This window comes from Erithacus rubecula (genome assembly GCF_903797595.1).
Source record: "Erithacus rubecula genome assembly, chromosome: 1".
In the NCBI taxonomy this organism is placed as follows: Eukaryota; Metazoa; Chordata; class Aves; order Passeriformes; family Muscicapidae; genus Erithacus; species Erithacus rubecula.
The window spans coordinates 73025826-73038642 of record NC_136658.1 but is presented as its reverse complement, the minus strand read 5'-3'; positions in this window follow the sequence as shown (position 1 = coordinate 73038642).

Genomic DNA, 12817 nt, shown 5'->3' with positions numbered 1-12817 from the left:
CCCTGCTGACAAGCAAGCAGGATGAAGCAAGCCTCGTGCTCCCAGGGATAAAAGCATTTGAAGCAGACACAAGGAGAGAAGGGCTGACTTATGACAACAGCAAGAGAACCACCTCCTGATACAAGATGTTTAGTACATATGAATATTTCATTTGGATCCTTAAAGCTGGAGTTTATGCTTACAGTTTTCAAGGGGTTTACTGTGGACTGGTTTTGTTTAGGCTTTGGGGTGTGTGTGCATTACTTGCAAACTCTAAAAATGCATGGACTAGATCTGGCATTTAAAGTATTAAAAAAGTACTGGACATTTATATGTCTATGCAATACAGTACAGTTTATGGACTCCCTAGCCTAGTGACTAATTTTGCAGCAACTACAGTTGCAAAATATCTGAAACTGATAAGAAAAGCAAGCCTGGTTGTTGCTTTCTTATAAAGTTTATAAGCGGTGGCCATACAATTAGTTTACATCAGGATTTAGGTAGAGGAAAATATGCCAAACAGCTGAGTGTGATTTATGAGTCCATCCATGGTGAACAACCACATTTTGGACACTGAAACAACTACATTTCAAGACACTGACATGGAATTGACTCAATTCTTCACCAAGAGAGTACACAATATTAGTTGGATTTCTTTTGTGAAATCATTGTTATTTCTTTTACACATTTGAAAATTCATCAAAACTATCAAGTCTATCTTTCACAAAGGATTGTGATAGTAAGTCTCATTATTTTAATTAAGCCATAAACTACTTGTAAACTACTATCTTCCATAAGATAAAGTCACAATGAAGACTGTCCTAATTTTATTCATTTTTCCTTTTAGTATATTGGCTAGGATTTTGTAGTTTTAATCAGTTTTGGTGGGTTTTGTTTTTTTTTTTAAGGCAAAAATCAATAACTCAAAAGATACCCCATTCATACCCTTTAAACTCTTTGAGGTAAATTACAGACTACACTACCTTGAGACATTTTATATTAGCCGAAAATTTAACTTCAAGAACACAGATGTTAAGTAGTCCCTATTATTTAATTTATATTTTCCATGGAGGGATAGGTAACACATCTAGTATTTTCATTGGAAACTTCTAGAATTATATAGTTCCACCTATGAAGTCCATCAGGTAATTTGTTTGCCTTGTGTAGCATTCCAAGCTAGAGGAATTTCTGCAAAGAGTCCTCAGCTCATTTCCAAAATGCTACCAACCAGTGGGGCAGAATGGGCTCAGTATGTCCTTCTTTGGTGTGGATAATTTGAAAAGTGTGTTCCTTGTGCACTGGACACTTGCTGGAGCTGCCAGGGGCAGGACAGGGACAACACCCACAGTCCACCTAAACCTTCATGTGCAGCTGGACATCGTGGGACTAAGGTATTTGTGTGTGTTCTGGTACAGCCTGGCATTTCAACCATGCATTGCAGTAAATTATACAAAACAGCTTTCATGGATTTCTAGGCAGGTAGCTAGCCTAGCTTTTTTGTAAGACATAAGTACCTAGTGGTTGACTGGAAAATATATTATTGGTGAGAAAACCATGAGGATATAAAAGTCAATCATATAAATGTCAGAACAGATGAATATACAGCAGCATTTTAGACAGAAGAATTTTTATTCCAAAAACCCAGAATATACCTTTCAGTTTAATGAGTATCCTAAGTGCCAGTGATGATGCATAGTGGCTGGAGATCCTTAGCATATGTTCTGGGCTTGTCCAGAGTAACACAGTTGGAAACAGATGATAATTAGCAAATTCATACAATCCTTTTGCAGCCTAGAATAACTCATTTGCAAGACTGGTTTAGGAGGCACTGTGGTCATTCTTGTCTAACACTCTCAGTGAACTTTAGAATACTTCACCTTAAATTTTTAAGTCTAATATTGATCTCAGTGCCTTCTGACATTTGGACAGAGGAGATTTTATGAAAGATTTGGATTTTGAAATACATCTTATGCAGTCTTAAATAATGACTTCAACATAATGTGGTAATAGGTGTAGTATTATTTTCAGTGATAAAGTAAATCTTTTCTAAGCATGGAAAAAACATTGTAAAAGAAAAAGTAATTTTTACTTATAATTTCTAAGGAGACTTGGAACTTAGGGGGGATTTTATACAAATACCTTCTCTTTATGTACAAACAATAGCTAAATAAGGTTTAGAGCAACAGAAAAAAAAAAAAAAAAACAGGTTTCATTAGCAATTACTTTTTACTATCTACCACTTATCCATTTGTATGCTACTGAGGATGTTTCAACCACTCATATCTAAGTTGGTTTGTGTAAACTAGACCTAAATGTGCAAGGTATATCAAACACAGGATCCTCACTGTTCTGTATTTTCCAACAGTATTCAATCAATGAAAACAGCCAATTTGAACTCACAACCATGTTTTTGGTGAAAAAACTTTTAACCTCAAGCTCATTTGAAATTCTACATTTCTTTCTATTTGCACATTTTGTGCAATCTTATTTATATAATATACCTATTATACAATTCAGCAAAAGAGCAACAAATAAGCTATGCTAAATCCTAAGATTATTATTGTTCAAAATACCTGTTACTAGAGAGACTACATCTGATTATACCTAATATGTGTAACCCAAACTTCAGAAGCTAAAATAAAACCATGTAAAATTATTTTTCTATTTGAGCAAGCTGTCTAGATTTGGCAAGTCACAAGTACCATTAAAAATACTTCAGCTGATGGCCTCTATTTTGTTAGTCATATACTCACAGCTGCAAAGATGTGCTTCATATAACCTTTTTTATTAAACAGTAAGTTTACATGCCACAAATATAAGCCACCTTTTTAGACAAGTTCATTCAAAAGATCAATAAATCTACCTTCATGATTGGCAGTTGCCTCTGCAATCTTACTGATATTACCCTAGACGTGCAGGGGTTATCAGATACTGCAAAATTTTCATGGAACTTTTTTTTTAGGATTTTAAAAAATTATTTTCTGGGTGATGGACAATTAAGTGGAGCAAACTCTCAAGTCAGCAAACTAGGATTGTCAAGCAGCAGGTGGATAGTTTATATATCTCTGATTTTCAAAAGACTTTTCCTGGTAATGCTAGATGTACCTACAGGGCATGAACTGAACAGCAACTGGGTCATATGAGTCAGAAGACAAACTTGGAGAGCTGCAAGCACACAGCAAGATGCTTCAACAATCTCATTTTCTCATGGGATACTAAGAATGGACAAATCATCCCTTGGCATGACTTTCCAAGGCTTTGATAAAAGCACTGTATTGTCCTCTTCTCAAAGGAAAGGCATCAAGTTGGCCTGAAGAAATCATACAAATCACTGCTGTTCAACATTCTGTTCCCTGGAGTAGGAATATCCAGATGAAAGAAATTGGGAGCAGCAGCACCACCATCATCTGAGTAACACAAGTGCCCCCAGCTTCCTAACAAGTAAAGCCATGTTGCTGACAAGCACCCTATTAGCTCTGTCTTTCAAAGCCTTATCTGGGGAGACTGCTGTGAAATCAGGGAAGAAAATAAGAATTCAGCTGTCATAACAGCCTGAGTGAATCACCTGACTGAACTCTCTATCTTCAGAAACCAGTCACTGTAACTGAAGAGGATCTGGAGAGCCCACCTTCACGCCAGTTCCAGCTGATAAGTAGAAAGTGACACTTGGTAATGTTAGGCTAAATGCTTCTCAGAAAGCCCATATCTGAATTAAGGAAAGACCTGATGCATTCTTTGATTTCACATACAAGTTCACTTTTCCTTATCTATCCACTACACTAAAAATCAATGTGTAACTGAGAATGTGAAGGCTAAAGGGACTCAAGACACTTATTACACAAAGACATGAGCTCAGTGCCATTTGTGGTAGAAAATCACTCTTGCTTACAAGATAGTTGTAAGAAAATGTTATTTGAAAATTTAAAATTGTTTCATATGTTTCAAAAAAATATCATCACACAGACCTTGTGCAAAAGAAGACTGACAGATATTTAGATATAAAAGAGAGACATTTTGAATTGACTTTACCACTACTAAATCTAGTTTACAGTTCTACACTGACTTATAAGCCTGGTTAAATTCCAGGGGAACACAATTCATGGCGACATTTATCTGTATATCACACTTGACATTTAATTTATCATAGTCTTCCCTGTGTCTTCCAGCAGAGAAGACAACTAGGCTGAAGTCTGAATTTCTAATAAAAGTCTAGTGTGACCCCCTGAATTAAATCATATAATCATTAGCATTTGAAGTGTACCATCTGAAGACTGAAACTCAAAGCTTGCTGGTTCCTGTCTAGTGTGTCTCCAAATGAACTGATCCTCACTGAGGTGAGTTTTTGTCTTTGACTTTTGTCTTTGTCTACCAGCACATAGGGTTTGAAGTCCATAGGCTGAGACCTGCTCTGAGAGGAAAGGCACCCACTAAATGCAGGAGGTTTTTCACCCAATGCTTCAGTTGTCCAAGATCAGATATCCAAATCTGTACAGGCCACCAAAGGGTACATTTATTGCAAATGGAAATACATAAACAGGCACTTGTGGAAAGGGAGCCATTTGAGCTATTGAGATATCTGACTTATGTGTCTAAGATGCCTAATGAGAGAAACCTTTCTGTGGTAATACATACTTATTTCTCTCCACCTGTATCAAATACAGCCTGGGGTGACTGGCTCAGAAGGAAATACCTCATATCTATAGAGGCTAATGGATTATAAACTAGTGTTGTTCATCCAGTCCCTCCTTTCCATTTGATCCTGACAAATTTGGACTCTCCTTGCCCTGCAGGTACGGCTTCTTCTCCCACCTGTCAGGTAAAGTGAATAGGAAGTAGAAAGAGACACCTTCTCCCCCTTTTTCTGTACCCCACTGTCTTCATTCTTGATTAGATCACTTCTTTGAATGTATTAAATCTTAGTCATTCTGTCCAACCATCACCTCTCAGAGCTGTGTTACAGCTATCTCCAGAATGAAGGGGATAATGTGTAGAAAGGGGGAAAGTGAAAAACAAGAGGAATTCAAGGACATCAGGAGTGGGAGGAGCTACAAAACCAGGCATGTTCTGCTGATAATGGGCAGTCCTGGGGACGGCAACCTAAGGCACTGGTTGTGTACAAAGTAAAACTTTCAGGAAGCATCTACTGCAAGTCAGGTAAAAACAGGGAGAGTGGGCTTTCTGGTTGGATCTTGGCAATGACAGTTGCAGCATGATTTTCTGTCTCCTGTGGTCTTAAGTGCCTGTAACTGTGATTTCTGTTTGTATGTTGTAAATGAATACATGGATTTGCATTTTACCATATACTGATTTGAATCAAAGGTGATTTCATACAATGTGCCTGCAACAAAGAATCCCTTACATGGGATACAGCAAATTCAAACCACAAGAGGAGTGTGAATAAGTGCTAATGTGTTTGGTTGATGTGGCCAGAAGTGTGTATTCTATCATGATCTGCTGAAGCTGGGTGGGGCAGCGATCCTTATCTCCGTGGCACATAATATCTGCTAATGGGCCAGCTTTGGGACAGGGTGAGGCAATCACCTTTATCTTTTCCACAACCCATCCTCCCTCCAGAAAGATATCATCTGCTGCTGGCCCATTAAGTCCCACTGTATGACTGATAAAATTACATCATCCCACTGGAAGATGCTCCAACCAGGGGAAGGAGCCAAGCCTTTCCTATCTAGATAAAAACTGAGATTTTGACCACCAAGGCAACCTTCTTTCCACTGAATTCCAGAGGAAAGCCAGACCTTTCCGCATCATCCATGGACTTTCAGAGGAAAACTGCACCTTCTACAGCACCACTGCTTCAGCTGAACCACATCTGCCACTGCAGGGGGACTGTAGCCACCATTTAATGGGATTGCTACCAACACTCTGACTGACAGAGTGTCAGGTTGTATTCTGACTCTGTCAGTGTTGGGATTGTTCTTTGTAATACTGCATTTCTATTTTAATTTTCCTAGTAAAGAATTGTTATTCCTAATTCCCCTATCTTTGCCTGAGAACCCCTTAATCTCAAAATTATAATAATAATTTTGAGGATGGAGGTTTACATTCTCATTTCAAAGAGAAACTCCTGCCTTTATTGGCAGACATCTGTCCTTCAAACCAGGACAGCTAAATTCACTAAAATCCTGTTGAAGGTATTCAAAGAGTTCAGCAGATCTCTGTAAAAGGTGAGCAAGTGACAACAAGGTCTGGTGATCAGCTGAAGAAATGGCTCCTAGACACCAGTAATAGTCAGAAAAATTCCCTGGTGTTTGAGGACCATGCTTGGACCCTGAAATGTGTCCTTAACTTTTGCAATTTGTGATAATTCAAAATTAAATTAAGGTCTTAACACATTGGGGAGTTCAGTGGCCATAGTAGAGGTTGCAGCCAGACCTATTATCTGAGCAGAGGAAGGGAAAAGTGGAAAGGAGAAAAGCCTCAACATGTTCTACAGGTCTCTGATCTATGGATGCTTATCACAGGACAAAAATAAAAATACAACATCATGCCCTAATGAGAATTCTGAAAATATAATATATTTTCTTTATTTTGTAGTGGTCTTTTAAGCTCAATTGGTTAATGAATCATATAGCTTTTACATTATCTCAGTTTCTGTTCCTTAGCCATGTAGCCCAGATGCAGCAAAGAGTTAGAGAGAAAGCAGAATTAATTTGCTAAATAATTTAACTAAGCAGGGTGAGTTAAATAGGTTCACACAAAATGAAACTCATTATAGCAAGTAGACCTTACAGATTGCACAAACACCTGCCTGAAATACCTGAGAAGCTCCAAAGTGGAAATTTCAAAGTCCCCCAAGAAACTGTAGAAATTGTCTCATGTAAACAGTTGTACGTTTTATTTCTTCGATTGTGTTTATTTTATTGTTGAGGGGAAGAAAACTGGTTATTAAAAACATTTGATTTCAGTCCAATGTTCTTTGTAATTTTACTTTGTCAACAGATGGGGGGATGTATTCCAAACACATAAAGGCTTTATCAGTTTTCAAATGCAACTGCTGCCAAATCTCTAACATTAGAGTATTCTCTCAGCTGTAGCATTGTGAACAACAGAATAATTATATTGAGATTCACAAATGTTTAGGACATTTTAAATGAGAAAAAATTATTTACAATTAGTATATTTGCATTGGGGTGTAGGTGTTGCCTGGTAATAATTCAACAAGCATTCATCAAAGTAGAATAGTTTGGTGATAATATTCATTAGGCAAAATGAACTTCAAAAATGGCTGTTGACATTTGTTCTTAGTTAACTCTGATACAGAACTGTATGAAAGACCAAATGCAATATATCACAATTTCTAAGGTTGGTTTGAATTACAGTACTGACATTTTATTATATATATTGTGTTGACCAGCTTTAAAAAATTGATGCAGTGTTTGTTTTGGAATGGAGGTAATTTCTGTGGCTATGGATTAGTAGTGCAGCTTGGCTTTTTCTCACTCTGTTACCCCAGGCTGTAGCCAGAGAATAATTTTTGTTTGATATTGCCAACTTGGAATTTATAGGTGCACAGCTCAAACCACCAGTTGCCAGAGGCACTCATAAACCCTTCTTCCTAGCACAAACTATCAATATATAACCTGATCAGGAGCATGCACTGAAAGTAATGGCTCTTTGTTTCGTTCCAGCTGCAAAGTGCCATTGCTGGCCACGCAGGATTTGGGTAAGAGGAGAGCAGTGATAGTTACTGTTCTCTGACAGATGTCTCAGCAATTTCAACCTCTGATATTCAATGCAATGAAATAGCCCTACTTGGAGCTGCTCTACAGAGAAAATCTGGCCAAAACTCTCATTTGGTGTGAGTGAGACCAGAAGGGGACAGTAGTCAGTGTCTAACATGGAACTCTGAAGCAGAGGAGAGGTGAGTGTGAAGATCCTCCTCCTCCTCTCTTTCCCCCTCTGTTCAATCCAGACATTTCTGGCAAAGTGGAATTTCTTCTACAAATCATCAATTTTCAGAAATCTGGCAAGTCTGGAAGAAACATCTTTTCATATAGCAATTTTATCAGAGAAAGGAAGCCCAGAGTTGTGTCTGTGAGGTGCTGGTCTGAGATGAGAGGGAGTCCTTAATCCAGAGCATTTTTTAACTGTCAAGAGCAGTTTGAAGAAGACTGAGCAGGATCTGATGCCACGGTGGGTACTGCACAGACTCAGGCATGGAAAGAGTTCACCCTTCATCAAGAATGTTCAAAAGAGGGTTTTATTACATTCCAGTGGTAACAATAAGCCTCTGCTAAACCACAGGAGTTATGACCAAAAAAAAGTTAAAGTATCAGTCTTTTATTCATATCTGTCATGGAAAGACCTTTGCAACATCAATGAAAGCTCAAGTAGGCTACAAAATTTATGCTGTATGGAGAGGAGGTTTTTAATAAAGTCATAAAAGGAGAATGGATGCTAAGCATGAAAGCATCTGCACAAGAACAAAGCAGGTGAAAACCATCTTCACCTGCCCAGGCCTGTAAATGCTGTGTGTGCCCTTCCTGCCACAGAAACAGGACAGTATAGACTTAGCTTTCACCATCTCCAAAGATTTAGCCAGAAATGCAGGAGAGTTGAAAAATACTTCAGATTGCATAATGGATTGTATAGAAGAGTATATAGGATCTCCTATTGTATATAGGAGATCATATAGCCAGCAGGAGAGTTTGAAAATTATTTAGATTTATGAGCTGATAGAAATTACTTAGACATCCACACAGTCAGAATCTCTTCCATGAAGTCAAACTGCTTAAAGATCAAAGTATTTGTATCAACATTATCAGCAGGCATTAAAAAAAAAAAAAAAAAAAAAAAAAAAAGGCAAAAAACCAAAACCATAAAAAAAAGAAAAAGGAATCCAAGACATACAACAGATGGTCCTTTGTCTGCCCTCAAATTGTCAAGAGTTATTAACTTTGAGTGCTATTGGGCAGCACACACACAACACACACATGTAATATGGACGTGTAATCTGGTCCTGGAGAAAGGACAAACAGAACACCAAAAATGGGAAGAATTGCACACGCCTTTGCTGAATTTTGTCATTCATATTCATAATTTGCATGCTGCACATACCATTGTATGTAGAAACTCTGAACACTGAGAAGTTTGCACATTTCCAGCAGAGGTGCTACTCTACAAGCATGACTAAACTAATGCAGTAAATTATATAAACCACTGATATGCCTACATATGTTATTCTACATCAGGTAATGAGACTCCCACAAATTAGAGTATTGGGAATGACTCTGTAACTTTATGACTGTCACTTCAAGATGTAATCTCCATTGTGGCTGTTCATTCTTTCCTGTGTGACCTGATGGTTCATGAAATAAGAATAAATCTGAGGGGTTATTAGCAATCCATACTAAATCCTGTACCATTCTATATTTACTATAAACCCAATTCAGTCTTTTTATTTTTCCATTTTTATGGAGGGTTTCGACTTCTGGAAGTTGTTATTTCCTATACAAGGTTTGCCTTGTAACAAACCCAAAAACTGTTATGCAGAAATGTTGTGTGGAGAACTAAGCTTGCTCACAAAACAAGTAAGCATTGCTGTTACCACCCATAGGCAATGGAGCTCCAGTGATTCCAATGGAAAGATGAATGCAGCCCTTATCCTGAGAAAACCAGTCTCAAGCACTTCTGTCCCAGAAAGACTAACCTAGCACAAGGCTGCAGCCTTCTACTAGTAAGCCTCCCTCATTAAATTCTTTCCCTTAACTGTTTCTCAACTCACTCTCAACACTTTCCCACTCCTTTATTCTACAGAGCAACCTAATGTGAGCAGGATGTTCAGTATGTCTGCGCTGAGGCAGGACCAAAGTGTAAGCCACGGTGAGCTCAGCTGAAAGCAGGGAAAGAAATGTAGATTATTTTAAAGAAGCGTCGAGAAAAAAAATTTTCTCCAGGACACTCATCACCTGTAAAAGATCTGAAGATGGAGAGAGAGCCCCCTTCTCCTCTTATGAAAAACACTGGCTACTTGAGGATGTAGTTTTACTGTAGTAAAAACCTTCAAATTCCCTCTGACCGTGGCCATTACCTGGTTACACAGGACTCTGCTGCAAGGTCAAGAATCACACATTTTCCTTCTGAATTATGACATCTATTGCAATGTGTCTTTCAGGATTTTTCCTAAGTCCCTTCCCAGATATGATGGAAATGGATCTGCCTCCCATGCACCTGCTGAGTTTCATTGTTCCCAGAGAAAAGTACTGGGGGCTGTTCCCAAAGCCCAAAGCCAGCTCTGTACACAGAAGAAACATTTTGAAGTACAATCTGAAGTAGTACCCCACAATATAGATTTAATGGAAGAAATACTCTTTAGATCAGAACGGTTTTACCTCAGCTTCCCTGGAGATGAGCTTTAACTCCCTTTTTTTTACAGAGGTGTCCTTTCAAATTGCAGAGAAGGAAAAGCCATTGCCATTTTCCTTTGTGCTTACTCAGCTTTCAGTCTGGAGCAGACATGGTACAGCCTTACCCAAAACAGCCCATTTTCAGCAGGCTCGGGCATGATTATATGGGCTGCAGCTACATTTATGATTTCTGTTCACATACCTCCCAAGAATCATCCTTCACATTACTGTGTCACTTTTCCACACTGACAGTATTTTGCAGTACAGGGGCACCTTCAACACGAGAACTGTAAAGTACTCCACAGTACCAGGCTGCTTATGAATTAAGACTTGCTTGTGCTGGCAAGCAATTCCTGTAGAGAATTAAATACCCCTTCCAAGACCCTAAATAAATTAATGAGACTACAGAAATCATCTCGAGAGATATGTGGGATCCTTTGTCTCCCCAGCCCTTTTCCTCACCTCACAGATATATGCAGTGTTGATTATTGCCTGTATAAGACAGATTATATTTAGTAGACCTGAAGCTGTACACATTTTTAAAGCAGGCTGGCTCTGTGTCACTGTGTGAAGAAACTGTTCTATGCAGACAGTAGTTCATGGTTATTGCTTGCTTCTTTGCTTTCTGTTTTTATATTAGAAAAAAAAAATATCTTCCCTGTAAAACTTGGGATACAATAAAAATGAAGATGAAGGAAACAAAGGGTTTTTCAAATGGTGAAACCAGTCAGAACCCTGATTAATGGGAAAAATCCCAGCAGAATTGAATTCTTTGATTCTCACATTTCTCTATTAAGAGAGACTTCCCAGGAAGCTCATTCTCACATCAGCAGTGTACCTGATATCCAGGGAGTAAATGAGCAGGAACTCACTGCAGTGCCAGACTTCTATCAGCCATTAGAGCAGCAAAGATTTACAGCATGAGGCTGTGTAATAAACCATACTTATGGTGATAAATCAATTCTCAGAAGAGGGAGAAGAATGTGCTCCTATGGGCTGATGTGGTTAAAGCACATGAGTGGACACCAAAAAAAGAGAGCCTTGTGCAAAATGCAGATATACCATGATGATCCTGCTGTGTGAGCCCTGCCAATTCATAAAGCATTTTCCTGTACTATCTTTCAAGTGTGATATTTCCTTTTCTCCCAAGTATTCATGTCTGTGAAGGGCTCTGGCATTTTTAGGTGCGAGGTGCTGAAGAAGCACAATTTTGTAATCCTTTTCTGAATAGGCAAAAATGTTTAAAAGTCATTTCAATGTTTTACAGGACTGGAACATGGCTGGTGAGAAATATGCATTTCTGGGGGGAAGCATAACAATTATGTTTTAATGCAGAATGGTCTAAAGGTGAAAAGAGCACAATGTGACTCTTTCAAGTTATGCGATAAGATGGAACCACACATCTGCAAGAGACTTAACAGGAATAAAGTACCCTGATAACAGATCTTAATCAACTATCATAGACTCACCAGCACATTCTACCATCCTTGAAAAGGGAGGGGAAGATATAATCTTAAATAAGACCAGCATTTCAGCCCCATATTAGAGAAACTTTACAACAAGCTGCAAAACGAGTTTTCTCAGCAATGAAAATGCAAATCTCATTTACCAGACATGCAAGAGATAAATCCGAATAGTGGGAAATATCTGCTTAATATCTTCAAAGGTTTGCTTTTAGCAGATCAATCAAGAAACAGAAGGTGAATGGAAAGAGTACACTGTGAGCTATTTGTCCTTGGCAATAGACAGTGGGGAGAGAAGCAGAAGGTGCTCAGGTGTGACTCAGTTTGCACAACTCAAATGCCACCTCCACAGCAGAGATAGTTGTCCTCAGCTCCCTTTACTGACAAAGGAGAGAAGCAAAAGTTTCAAGAACACAATTCCTCGTCTTCTAAGGCAAACACTTAAAATAGATATCTGCTGGTTTAAAATGCTTGTTTCTCTCTTTTGTCTGTAGAGAGAGTTCAGAGTGATTAACTCAATAAGTAGAAGCAGTTTAAGGTGGTATGAGGAATTTCATCCTGAAATTCATACCAGGATGAATTTCCTCTTCCAGATGTCCTGCTACAATATTACCTGTCTCAATGCTGTGGTAATTCTTTACAGAAATGAAGCTGTTAGGAATAACCTCATATATCTAAAGGAAGGACGTTTGAGAACAATGCTCTGACCTCAGAATAGCTTTATTTATTTCCATGTATTATTATTTCCATGTTCCTGTTCTAAGCATAAGACAAAAGTGATTGTGAAAATGGTCTTTTGCTTTTTTGCACCTAGCTGCTCACACACCTGCATAAAAACCTCTGCTTTACATCTGAATTCTAAGTGCAAATGAAACCCTAAGGGATCTGAAATTTGGAAGAGGCTGTTGTAAAACTACATCCCTGAGAAAACTGAAAGCTTCTTGCAATGTTAGTTATGAAACAATGCCTGCTTAACAATGAAATTAACAAAATTTGCTGGTATTTTGGCAA